Source organism: Lepidochelys olivacea (assembly GCF_965140295.1).
Source record: "Lepidochelys olivacea isolate rLepOli2 genome assembly, chromosome: 1".
Taxonomy (NCBI): Eukaryota; Metazoa; Chordata; order Testudines; family Cheloniidae; genus Lepidochelys; species Lepidochelys olivacea.
In genome coordinates, this window is record NC_140411.1 from 214,584,296 (window position 1) to 214,597,034 (window position 12,739).

General features: G+C 43.3%; 1 protein-coding gene across 1 annotated transcript in view; it reads left to right on the forward strand.

Annotated features, from left to right (window-relative positions):
* LOC311514757 (scavenger receptor cysteine-rich domain-containing protein SCART1-like) overlaps window positions 1-12,739 on the forward strand; it is a gene marked incomplete at its 5' end in the record, with an annotated part of 83,608 nt that overhangs the window by 16,295 nt on the left and 54,574 nt on the right.

Below are 12,739 nucleotides of genomic sequence, written 5' to 3' on the forward strand. Positions count from 1 at the left end.
GGCATCTGAGGGAGGAAGATAGCAGAAAGAACTCTTTGAGTGGCTGTTTTTGCTAATGGCTGCCAGCGTGTAGGCTCTTGATGAGTCCACCCCATGGTGTGAGTCCCCTGCTCAGTACAATGTGCTGCAGATCAGGAATAGTTTGGACAATTCCATGTCTGGGTGAGCCATGCAGTCGGGCCCTAACAATAGATGTACAGGCCAAATGTTCCCCATGTAGTCCCCCAAACTGAACCCCTCCCTGTGGATGCCTTCTCCCCACTGCCCAAGCACCCGGTGTGCAGGAAACATGTAGGGAATGGAGAAGAAAACAGGGACCAGGGGACTCGCCACAGTAAGGAGCTTTCTGTCTTGGAAATTGTTTCACTTTTTTCCCTTGTTCATGCACCTTGTCCCTGGTTTGGTTTTGCTGTTCCTGGTTTGGTGTGCTAATGGCAGCTGGCCCACCCGGCAATAGTTTAATACTGTGCTTTTCTAATAAATGTTCAAAAACAAAGATTTTTATTTGATAAAGAAATCATACTACCAGACTGCATCACATCATATAATGTGTATTTCAAATAATAAAAATAAACACATAAGGGACAACTGTGAAGTTGTATAGAAACACTATTTATTTCTTAGTACAGACATCTACATTCACAGTTCACCTCCCCCCACCCACAATTCTAGTTTCCTAAGTGGTCATCTCATTCATAAGGTACAATTCATGGGAATCAATCCTCCCCCCTCCCTTACCTAATGTACAGGAAGCATTGCACAAGCACATTCATAAAGCTACTGTTCTCCCTCTTCCATTGGCCCATGCAAATCCATGGTATGAGAGCACAGGGCATCCCTAATTTCTGTTGCCTGGGTGCATCCAGCTCCAGCTGCAGTAGCTGCACTTCCTGGCTGGGAGTACTGGCTCAGCAGGATGTGTTGGTGGGCTGCTCAAACTACCTGTGATGCACAGGAATGGACAATCAAGTTATCTCACAGTGCATTGTGACGGGGTGTACACCCGGAATGAAGCCTGGAAGCTGTTGGAACCACTGTGCCCCCAAATCATTCAGCTGGGTTTGCCTCCCACATTGCTCTGCTGGTGACCCACAGCCAGCCCCTCCAGGCCCTGTTATCACCCAACATGACAGCAGGTGGCACCACACACCCAACTGAGTCACCTGAGTGCTTTACTTAAGCCACTCATGACTAACAATGGAGGCACTAGCCAATTTCACAGCTCCCCAGCTTTGCACCCCTACTGGAGTATAAGTCCAGAATTATACTGTCTTGCACTGCACAGGGATCTGTATGGTGCAAGCTCATTAATTAGTCCGTCCCCCCCCCCCCCCAATGTGTGGAAGATATGCACAAGCCTTTGTTAACAGAGCTAAGATTCCCTAACACTTCCCTCAAAAACACACTGGTTAAGATAAAACATAAAACAGGTTTATTAACTACAGAAAGATAGATTTTAAGTGATTATAAGTGATGACAAACAGATCAAAGCAAGTTACCTAGAAAATCAAACAAAATCCAATCTAAGATTTATACAAATTAGATAGGATTTGAATCTGCAGGATTACAGATTCTTGAGGCACAGGCTGCATCTGCTTTGCAGTCTGCGTTCCCTTCCCCTATTCAAAGTCCTTTTTCTTCCAGAGGTTCCTCCAGGTGTTGAGTTGTGGAGAAATGAAGACAAGTGATGATGTCACAACCCATCTTTTATAGTTTCTTTCAGATTGCTGGAAAGTCTGTGTATGTGACGTGGTCCACCCCCACTGGCCAAACATTCTCCATGGTCTCTGTGCTCCTTCCGACGAGGCTTCCTTATACAGAGTTCCTGAGCTAGTGGATTCTTCCCTTGATGGGTGTTGATGACAGCAATTAATACTGTCTGGCTACTCTATTGTTGTACCTGAAAGGCTGGTTTTGGGTGTTTCCAGTCACACATCACACTTTAGTAATTCACACATAGCAAGATTTCATAACTTCACATATGATGATAGCACATACAATCCACTGAGATATTAATGTTTCACAGATCAAGACTTTTAGAATGATACCTCACAAGGCATACTTTGTACAAAACGTATCATAATTACATCACCATGGTAAATATATGGGGCTTTGGGGTGCAGAATGTCACATGCATCACACATAAAGGGCTAGAATGGCCACATTTCAGAAGGGCGCTAGGACATCTGGGATATTGTTAGTTTGATTCAGGACTGTGTGCTGCAATACAGATGCTGGAGCCCCAGGTTGGGCCCCAGGTTTAAATATTCTCAGCCAGGGGTCAGTAATCAATGTAGATGCTCAAGACCTGGGTTCTCATACCCACGGTTTGCTGACTCCAATTCCGCTAACCCTGGGCTTACATTACAGTGTACAGATGTTAAGTGACTAAGGGCCACTGGCATCCATACAGACAATGTGAAAGAAACTATGGATATTGCTAAATATAAAAAGAAGACAGTATCATCAGACTTTCTATAAAAGGCTGTGTGAGGAGGATCTTGGTCAAACTAAGGTCCTCTACAGTACTGAATAGTGTTTTATATAGGATATGTGAGATCCTAAGACCAGTAAATGGGTGAAGCAGCTGGTAGTTCCCAACATTTTTGGCTGGCAGTCAAAGGTAGCTCATCAAGTTCCTTTAGCAGGCCTTACAGGGAGGGACAAGATATTGGCCAAAATTCTGCAAAGATTTTTCTGGCTGAATATTTATTAAGAAGGAGCTGAATGGTGTTAATCCTGCCCAGTATGTCAGATAGTGGACCAGAAACAATAAAAAACAGACAGCTGATTTCAATTCTTATTGTAGGTACACAATTTGCAAGGATTGCAATGACTCCATTAGAACAGAGTTACCAAATGAATCAATACATTTTAATTATTTGTGACTATATGACTCAATATCCAGAGGCAGTCCCTTTACAGTGCTACTGCCATGACAATTGCAGAGGAAGTGATGATACTCTTTAGTAAGGTGGACATCCATAGAATGTTCCTGACGGATCAGGGAACTAATTTCCAAGCATCCCTTTTACCATCTCTTAGGCATTAAAGCCCTCTGAACTAGCCCTTATCCAAATGATCCCTAATCTACTGGTGGATGGGCTAGTGGAAAGGATGAATCAATCCCTGAAATGAACATTAAAACTCTATGCACAGTCCGTACCCAGACCGTGGGACTTTATCTTTCATTTGCTTACTAAAAAGCCACACAGGCTTCAATGTAATTCTCTCCATTTGAGCTGTATGGCTGACAGCTTAGTGATCCATAGACATGATCAAAGAAAGTGTGCAGGGATGAACCACTGACTTTTCCAATATTATTGATTACATTATAAACCTGAAGGACAACTTGCAGAGGTCTCCCACATAGCTGAAGAAAATCTAGAAGAGCAGGCACAAACAAGATGATATAATAAAAAAGTTCAGGAATGGCAGCTTAGGGTGGGAAGTAAAGTTCTGTTATTGTTACCCACCGCTACGAAAGATAAACTGCTAGCTAAATGGCATGGTCTGTTTGTAGTATCCAGGCAGGTAGGAGTGACATATTGTGAAATCGAATTATCTGAAGAAAAGAGAAAAAACTTTCATATAAATATACTAAGACCCTGGATTGAAAGGAAAACAAGGAATTTAGCATTGACCATGCCCCCAGAATTAGGTAATAATGTATCAGAGGAGGCATATGCCAGAAAGTCATTTTCGTTGCCCTCCACTGGAGTCTCTCCAATTTGTCCACATCCCACTACAGAAGGGATGTGGACAAATTGGAGAGAATCCAGCGGAGGGCAATGAAAATGATTAGGGAGCTGGGGCACATGACTTACTAGGAGAGGCTGAGGGAACTGGGCTTATTTAGTCTGCAGAAGAGAAGCGTGCGGGGAGGATTTGATAGCAGCCTTCAACTACCTGAAGGGGGGTTTGTAATGATGCTGGTTCTGGCGGGACCCAACTGAGAGTGCCAATTCAGGATAAATTGCTTAAAGCAGGGCAGTTACACAGCCCAAGGCTGGGCTATGCACACCAAGGCAAACCAAACCAGCCAGACAGAGAGGACTTTGGTTTTACCCCACTGGCTAACCACAAGTCACACAAGCAATTCCCTTAGACACTCCAGTTTCCCAGTATCATCACCAGTGCCACTCGTTATGGGGACAAATGGTTATGAAAACCAATACCCCAGTAAAAGAAAAAAGGTGTCTCGATCCCAAAGGACCAAGCCCCAGACCCAGGTCAATATAGAAATCAGATCTTACCCACAAATCATGCTGTCGCCAATCCTTTAGAATCTAAAATCTAAAGGTTTATTCATAAAAGGAAAAAGATATAGATGAGAGCTAGAATTGGTTAAATGGAATCAATTACATACAGTAATGGCAAAGTTCTTGGTTCAGGCTTGCAGCAGTGATGGAATAAACTGCAGGTTCAAATCAAGTGTCTGGAGTACATCCACAGCTGGAATGGGTCTTTCAGTCCTTTGTTCAAGGCTTCAGTGTAGCAAATTTCCTCCAGAGGTATGAAGCAGGATTGAAGACAAGATGGAGGAGCTGCAGCAGCTTTTTATATTCTCTTGCCATGTGATCTTTCTTTCTTTGTTCCAGAGACAAGCTGTCCATCACATGGCATGGAAAAACCTCAGAGTTCTGTCCATAGGCATGTCCCTGCATACCTTGCTGAGTCACAAGGCATGTCTGCCTTCTCTCATTGGTCAGTTGTATAGCTGATGGCCCTTAATGGGCCATCAAGTAGGCTTGGCAGAGCTGACACCAACTTGTCTGGGGTGTCACCCAGAAGCATAGCATAAGTTTGAAATATAGACAGTATAGAGCCAATATTCATAACTTTAACTACAAAAATGATCCACACATATAGACAGCATAATCATAACCAGCAAACCATAACCTTGTCTGAGACACCTTATTTGACCCCCTTTATACAAGATTTGGTGCCACTACAGGACCTTGGTTGTAACCATGTTCTATATGGTCCCAGTTCAAGTCAATAACGTGACAGGATTCCAAAGAGGATGGAGCTAGGCTGTTCTCAGTGGTGGAAGAACAAGAAGCATTGGTCTCCAGTTGCAGTGGGGGAGGTCTAGGTTGGATATTAGGAAACACTATTTCACTAGGAGGGTGGTGAAACACTGGAATGGGAGGTGGTGGAATCTCCACCCTTAGAGGTTTTTAAGGTCAAGCTTGACAAAGCCCTGGCTGGGATGATTTAGTTGGTGTTGGTCCTGCTTTGAGCAGGGGATTGGACTAGATGACCTCCTGAGGTCTCTTCCAACCCTAATATTCTATGATTCTATGAAAGAAAGGTATATGAGTGCAGAAGATTATCCAAAGGGGCAGAAGAGTAACAGCTGAACAACATGTGGATTTGAGCCATCTATCAATAAGTTCTGGCATGTAAATGCTAAAATACTATTCATTTGGACCAACCAGTACATCATTAACTAACCACCTTCCACTAACCTAGTTAAACACAATGAGGGATAAGAACGTGCATTACTAGATGGTATTTAGCCCTACAATTATATCAGTTTGAGATAAAACATAAAGTCTATGGAGAGATGCAAATAGAAACAGTAATTCTTCCTAGGAAGGGAGGGGTATGTGACAAAGTGGTCTGGTGCTTTACAGGGTGTATGCGTTATTAGGGGAGGTTTCATTAGTCTATAAAACTCACATTGCATGTAGGATGGTTAAATTAGTGAATGTGATACAAATAGAGTAAGAAAGATCACATTGTTTGTTTTTTCTTTCTTCCCTTTGCTCCACTGCAACATTTTTCTGTTCAAATTCCTTTCTCACTTTCTTTTGGAAATCAGATGAGCACTAGGGAGTGATGACATGTGGGAATCAGTTGGGTTGCCTTAACAATTGGCCAGAAAAGACAGGGGCTAATTACACTTGTTTAATCCTGAATGATTAGGTGGGGCTTGTTGAGGAAAGCAGAGTCTGAGGCCTATCAGGATAAGAGAAGGGCCAGATAAAAACAGCTCTCCTGAGTCTGCATGGGGGCAATTCAAATGCTGAAAGTTGTTAGCCTCCAGAATCTGAATGCTGGATCAGTTAAGCTTCAGATGCAGGGGCTACATCTCAGAGGACTGCAGGCTGAAACATGTGGTCTTGGGAAACCTGAATTTCGACTTTGGGTTTTGTGTTTGGAATATTTTTCTGCATATTCTTTCCCAGCCCAGGGTAGGGCAAATAAGTGATAACAAATTTTCCCTCGGAGAAAGCACCTGTGACTTTTGTCGTATGAAAGCCAAACCCACCATCTGAGTTATAGAGTTTAGAACCAGAAGGAACCGCCTGTTCATCTAGTCCAGGGGTTCCCAAACTTAGTTCACGGCTTGTTCCAAGTAAGCCCCTGGCGGGCCATAAGACCCTTTGTTTACCTGAGCGTCCACAGGTACGGCTGCTCGCAGCTCCCAGTGGCCGTGGTTCACCATTCCCAGTCAATGGGAGCTGCGTGAAGTGGTGGCCCAGTTTGCGCCTTTTCCCGCAGCTCCCATTGGCCGGGAATGGCGAACCGCGGCCACTAGCAGATGCTAATGGTCGTACCTGTGGACACTCAGGTAAACAAAGGGTCTCACGGCCCACCAGAGGCTTAGCCTGAACAAGCCACGAACCAAGTTTGGGAACCCCTGATTTAGTCTGACCTCCTGTATACCACAGGCTGCCAGCACCCACACACTAAACCCAACAACCAAAATGAGACCAAAGTATTGCAGCCCAGTATAGAGGCATCCCTGTGACAAGACTAATCAAGTCACCTCTCAAACTTCTTTCTGACAAGCTAAACCAGATGGATCTCTTTAAGTGTCTCATTATAAGGCATTTTGTCCAGCCCCCAAATCATTATAGTGGCTCTTCTCTGTACCCTCTCCAGTTTTTCAACATCCTTTAAAATATGTGAACACCAGAACTGCCATATACAAAGGTAAAATCAACTCCCTACTCCTACTCACTACACATTGTTTACCACTCTGCCAATCATTGTGTCATCTCCAAATATTATCAGCAGTGACTTATATAACTACTTCCAGATCATTGCTGATCAGCACAGTATGAGTGCAGAAGCCCACTACAAACACACCATTCAATCATGATTCCTCATTAGCAGCCACTTTTGGAGATCATAATCCATTTAATGTGCTTTATTATTACAGTAACTCCTCACTTAAAGTCGTCCTGGTTAACACTGTTTCATTATTAGGTTGCTGATCTATTAGAGAACATACTCGTTTAAAGTCACACAACATTCTGTTCTAAGGTTGTTTGGCTCACCCCACTCCACCAGCCCGCCCAGCGCTCCTGCCGGGGAGCAGGGTCGGGGTGTGGGGGCTTGCCCCATTCCGCCCACCTGGCGTTCCAGCTGGGGAGCAGGGTCGGGGCGTGGGGACTTATTCCACTCCGCCCACCTGGCATTCCAGCTGGGGAGTGGGCAAGCCCCCGACCCCACTCCCTAGCAGAAGTGTCAGACCCCACGCCAAGCCCCCGCGCCCCGACCCCACTACGCCCTGCCTCAACCAAGCTTCACAATCATCATTGGTGAGTACAATATTAAATAGTTTGTTTAAAATTATTTAAAACTTATACTGTAAATGTCTATAATGTCTTTTGTCTGGCAAAAAAAATTTCCCTGGAACCTAACCACCCCCGTTTACAGGAATTCTTATGGGGAAATTGGATTCGCTTAACATCGTTTCGCTTAAAGTAGCATTTTTCAGGAACATAACTACAACGTTAAGCGAGGAGTTGCTGTATTGTATAGTGCTTATTTTTGATCAGAATGATGTATAGTACTAAATCAAACACCTTACAAAAGTCTAAGTATCTTACATTTACAGTTACTTGTATCAACCTGTGACACTGAGTCCAAAAGCAGGCTACATAACCCAAATTCAACCTTTAGAGACATATTAAAAAGTATGTAAATGGTAATTAGGGCCATTCCATATTAGATAAACTTGAGCTTTGAAATATAGACTTGTACTGATAGAGAATTAGAAAATGTTTACCTGTATCTTGTTGGAGGTTAACAATGTAACCAAATGGTTCCTGTCTGTCACTATGTTCTGTTAATTCAGAGATCAAAAGGAAATGTTAACATTTAGATGAACCGTGAATGTAACAATATCATTGTCAAAAGAAAAGGAGGACTTGTGGCACCTTAGAGACTAACCGATTTATTAGAGCATAAGCTTTCGTGAGCTACAGCTCACTTCCTCAGATGCATATCGTGGAAACTGCAGCAGGCTTTATATATACACAGAGAATATGAAACAATACCTATTCCCACCCCACTGTCCTGCTGGTAATAGCTTATCTAAAGTGATTTCCAGCACAAATCCAGGTTTTCTCACCCTCCACCCCCCCACACAAATTCACTCTCCTGCTGGTGATAGCCCATCCAAAGTGACAACTCTTTACACAATGTGCATGACAATCAAGCTGGGCTATTTCCTGCATCAGGAAATAGCCCAGCTTGATTGTCATGCACATTGTGTAAAGAGTTGTCACTTTGGATGGGCTATCACCAGCAGGAGAGTGAATTTGTGTGGGGGGGTGGAGGGTGAGAAAACCTGGATTTGTGCTGGAAATCACTTTAGATAAGCTATTACCAGCAGGACAGTGGGGTGGGAATAGGTATTGTTTCATATTCTCTGTGTATATATAAAGCCTGCTGCAGTTTCCACGATATGCATCTGAGGAAGTGAGCTGTAGCTCACGAAAGCTTATGCTCTAATAAATCGGTTAGTCTCTAAGGTGCCACAAGTCCTCCTTTTCTTTTTGCGAATACAGACTAACACGGCTGCTACTCTGAAATATCATTGTCTTTATTTCTCTTTGAAGTTTGTAGTAAGCTACCTGTAACTGGCGGGAGATGGGCAGTTGCCTTATTCTAATCCATGCAGCTAATTACTGGTGGTGCTTAGGAAATAGAAGGCTTCAAAGCCACGATGATCGCCTGTTGTTCACCGGAGGACTGCACGTTGTCAAGAGGCTGCCAGAGAACTATAAAAAGAACTCCTGGGCCCTGATACTGTTATCTCAGATCTCTTTAAGCTTCTTTGGGGGAAGTTTGAGTCACAAGACTGAGGTCTCCATTCTTGGTCCAATATCAGGATATTCACCCTGATATTGGACCTTGGCCTATAACATATTAAACGAATTCTGACAGGTTTCAGAGTAGCAGCCCTGTTAGTCTGTATCCGCAAAAAGAAAAGGAGTACTTGTGGCACTTGTGTTTTCCACTGCATGCATCCGATGAAGTGAGCTGTAGCTCATGAAAGCTTATGCTCAAATAAATTTGTTAGTCTCTAAGGTGCCACAAGTACTCCTTTTCTTTAAACTAATTCTGTTTCAACTAAGCTAATTCCTTTCAACTCTAAAGCTCACCATCTCTATTATGAAACTGACCTAAGAACTTTATTCATATGTGTATATATAATGATCTTTTAACCAATACTCTCTCTTTTTTAAAAAATAAATTTTAGTTTAGTTAATAAGAATATTAAGTATTCTTTGACCTGGAGGGTAATGTGTCTGATTCGTTGGCATTGGTACAACTTTTTATATGATAAACAAGATTTTCAGTCATCCCCTCATCATATTTGACTTGGCTGTCTGGGTGGGAGCCCAAGTCTGGATTGCTTTAAGGGAACAGTATTTATAGTTTCTGGGTAACCAGTAGGTCTTGTAGAAGCTGTTTTGTTGCTGGCTTGATGAATCTAATTATTAGAAATAACCACCAATTTGGGGAATTGTCTGTCCCATTCTTTGCAGTTTTCCCTGATTAAGCAATCTCACTGTGGCCCCCCTGGAATCCCAGTCACACAACCATTCTAGTAATCTCATCAGCGTTCTGGGAATTTCCCCAGTATTCCAAGATTTCTTAAAAATGAACATCAGCAGGCTAGAAATCTTCTCAGCCTGCTCTTGGGTGCAAGTTATCTGGCCCTGCTGATTTTAAAATGTTTATCCCCAGTAAATAGTTTAACATCCTCTTTAGTTATTAATGGACTAGAAGGTATTTCATCATCCTCATGTGATATGACTAAAATATCTTGCTTTTTTTCAATATACAACAAAATTATTTATTGAACACTCCTGCCTTTTTTGTATCTTTATTAACAATTTTACCATCTCCGTATAATGCCAATGAAATATTTTGAAACAGAGAATATAGAATATTTTAGAAAAAACATTGGGACTTGTTTGTGAAAGATTCACAAAGCATAAACCACTGCTATTTGCCAAATATTATATTTGTTGAATACTATTTGACCAGCTCCATTCATAATAATGACAGGTTTCAGAGTAGCAGCCATGTTAGTCTGTATTCGCAAAAAGAAAAGGAGTACTTGTGGCACCTTAGAGACTAACCAATTTATTTGAGCATAAGTTTTCGTGAGCTACAGTTCACTTCATCGGATGCATAAAGTGGAAAATACAGTGAGGAGATTTATATACACATAGAACATGAAAAAATGGGTATTTATCATGCACACTGTAAGGAGAGTGATCACTTAAGATGAGCTATTACCAGCGGGGGGGGGGGGGGGAACCCTCTGCAGTGATAATCAAGGTGGGCCATTTCCAGCAGTTAACAAGCACGTTTGAGGAACAGTGGGGCGGAGGGGGGGTGAATAAACAAGGGGAAATAGTTTTACTTTGTGTAATGACACATCCACTCCCAGTCTCTATTCAAGCCTAAATTAATTGTATCCAATTTGCAAATTAATTCCAATTCAGCAATCTCTCGTTGGAGTCTGTTTTCGAAGTTTTAGTTGAACAATAGTCACTTTGAGATCAGAAATCGAGTGACCAGAGAGATTGAAGTGTTCTCTGACTGGTTTATGAATGTTATAATTCTTGACATCTGATTTGTGTCCATTTATTCTTTTATGTAGAGACTGTCTGGTTTGGCCAATGTACATGGCAGAGGGGCATTGCTGGCACATGATGGCATATATCACATTGGTAGATGTGCATGTGAACGAGCCTCTGATAATGTGGCTGATGTGATTAGGCCCTATGATGGTGTCCCCTGAATAGATATGTGGACACAGTTGGCAACAGGCTTTGTTGCAAGGATAGGTTCCTGGGTTAGTGGTTCTGTTGTGTGGTGTGTGGTTGCTGGTGAGTATTTGCTTCAGGTTGGGGGGCTGTCTGTAGGCAAGGACTGGCCTGTCTCCCAAGATTTGTGAGAGTGATGGGTCGTCCTTCAGGATAGGTTGTAGATCCTTGATAATGCGTTGGAGAGGTTTTAGTTCGGGGCTGAAGGTGACGGCTAGTGGCGTTCTGTTATTTTCTTTGTTGGGCCTGTCCTGTAGTAGGTGATTTCTGGGTACTCTTCTGGCTCTGTCAATCTGTTTCTTCACTTCAGCAGGTGGGTATTGTAGTTGTAAGAATGCTTGATAGAGATCTTGTAGGTGTTTGTCTCTGTCTGAGGGGTTGGAGCAAATGTGGTTGTATCGTAGAGCTTGGCTGTAGACAATGGATCGTGTGGTGTGGTCTGGGTGAAAGCTGGAGGCATGTAGGTAGGAATAGCGGTCAGTAGGTTTCCGGTATAGGGTGGTGTTTATGGTTCCCTTAACCCACCCAGCAATATTGTTAATCTACCCAGCAGAAGAATCTGTCCTATCTCGGGGCCTCTCCTTCTGCCCCACCACCCCCACGAACATGATACAGTTCTGTGGTGACCTAGAATCCTATTTTTGACGTCTCCGACTCAAGGAATATTTCCAACACACCTCTGAACAACATACTAATCCACAGAGACCTTCCTACCAACACTACAAAAAGAAGGATTCTAGGTGGGCTCCTCCTGAAGGTCGAAACAGCAGACTGGACTTCTACATAGAGTGCTTCCGCTGACTTGCACGGGCTGAAATTGTGGAAAAGCAGCATCACTTGCCCCATAACCTCAGCCGTGCAGAACACAATGCCATCCACAGCCTCAGAAACAACTCTGACAGCATAAGCAAAAAGGCTGACAAAGGAGGTGCTGTTGTCATCATGAATAGGTCGGAATATGAATAAGAGGCTGCTCGGCAGCTCTCCAATACCACTTTCTACAAGCCATTATCCTCTGATCCCACTGAGGGTTACCAAAAGAAACTACAGCATTTGCTCAAGATACTCCCTGAAAAAGCACAAGAACAAATCTGCACAGACACACCCCTGGAACCTCGACCTGAGGTATTCTATCTGCTACCCAAGATCCATAAACTTAAAATCCTGGGTGCCCCATCATCTCAGGCATTGGCACCCTGACAGCAGGATTGTCTGGCTATGTAGACTCCCTTCTCAGGCCCTACACTACCAGCACTCCCAGCTATCTTCGAGACACCACTGACTTCCTGAGGAAACTACAATCCATCAGTGATCTTCCTGAAAACACCATCCTGGCCACTATGGATGTAGAAGCCCTCTACACCAACATTCCACACAAAGATGGACTACAAGCCGTCAGGAACACTATCCCCGATAATGTCATGGCAAACCTGGTGGCTGAACTTTGTGACTTTGTCCTCACCCATAACTATTTCACATTTGGGGACAATGTATACCTTCAAATGAGCGGCACTGCTATGGGTACCCGCAAGGCCCCACAGTATGCCAACATTTTTATGGCTGACTTAGAACAACGCTTCCTCAGCTCTCGTCTCCTAATGCCCCTACTCTACTTGTGCTATATTGATGACATCTTCATCATCTGGACC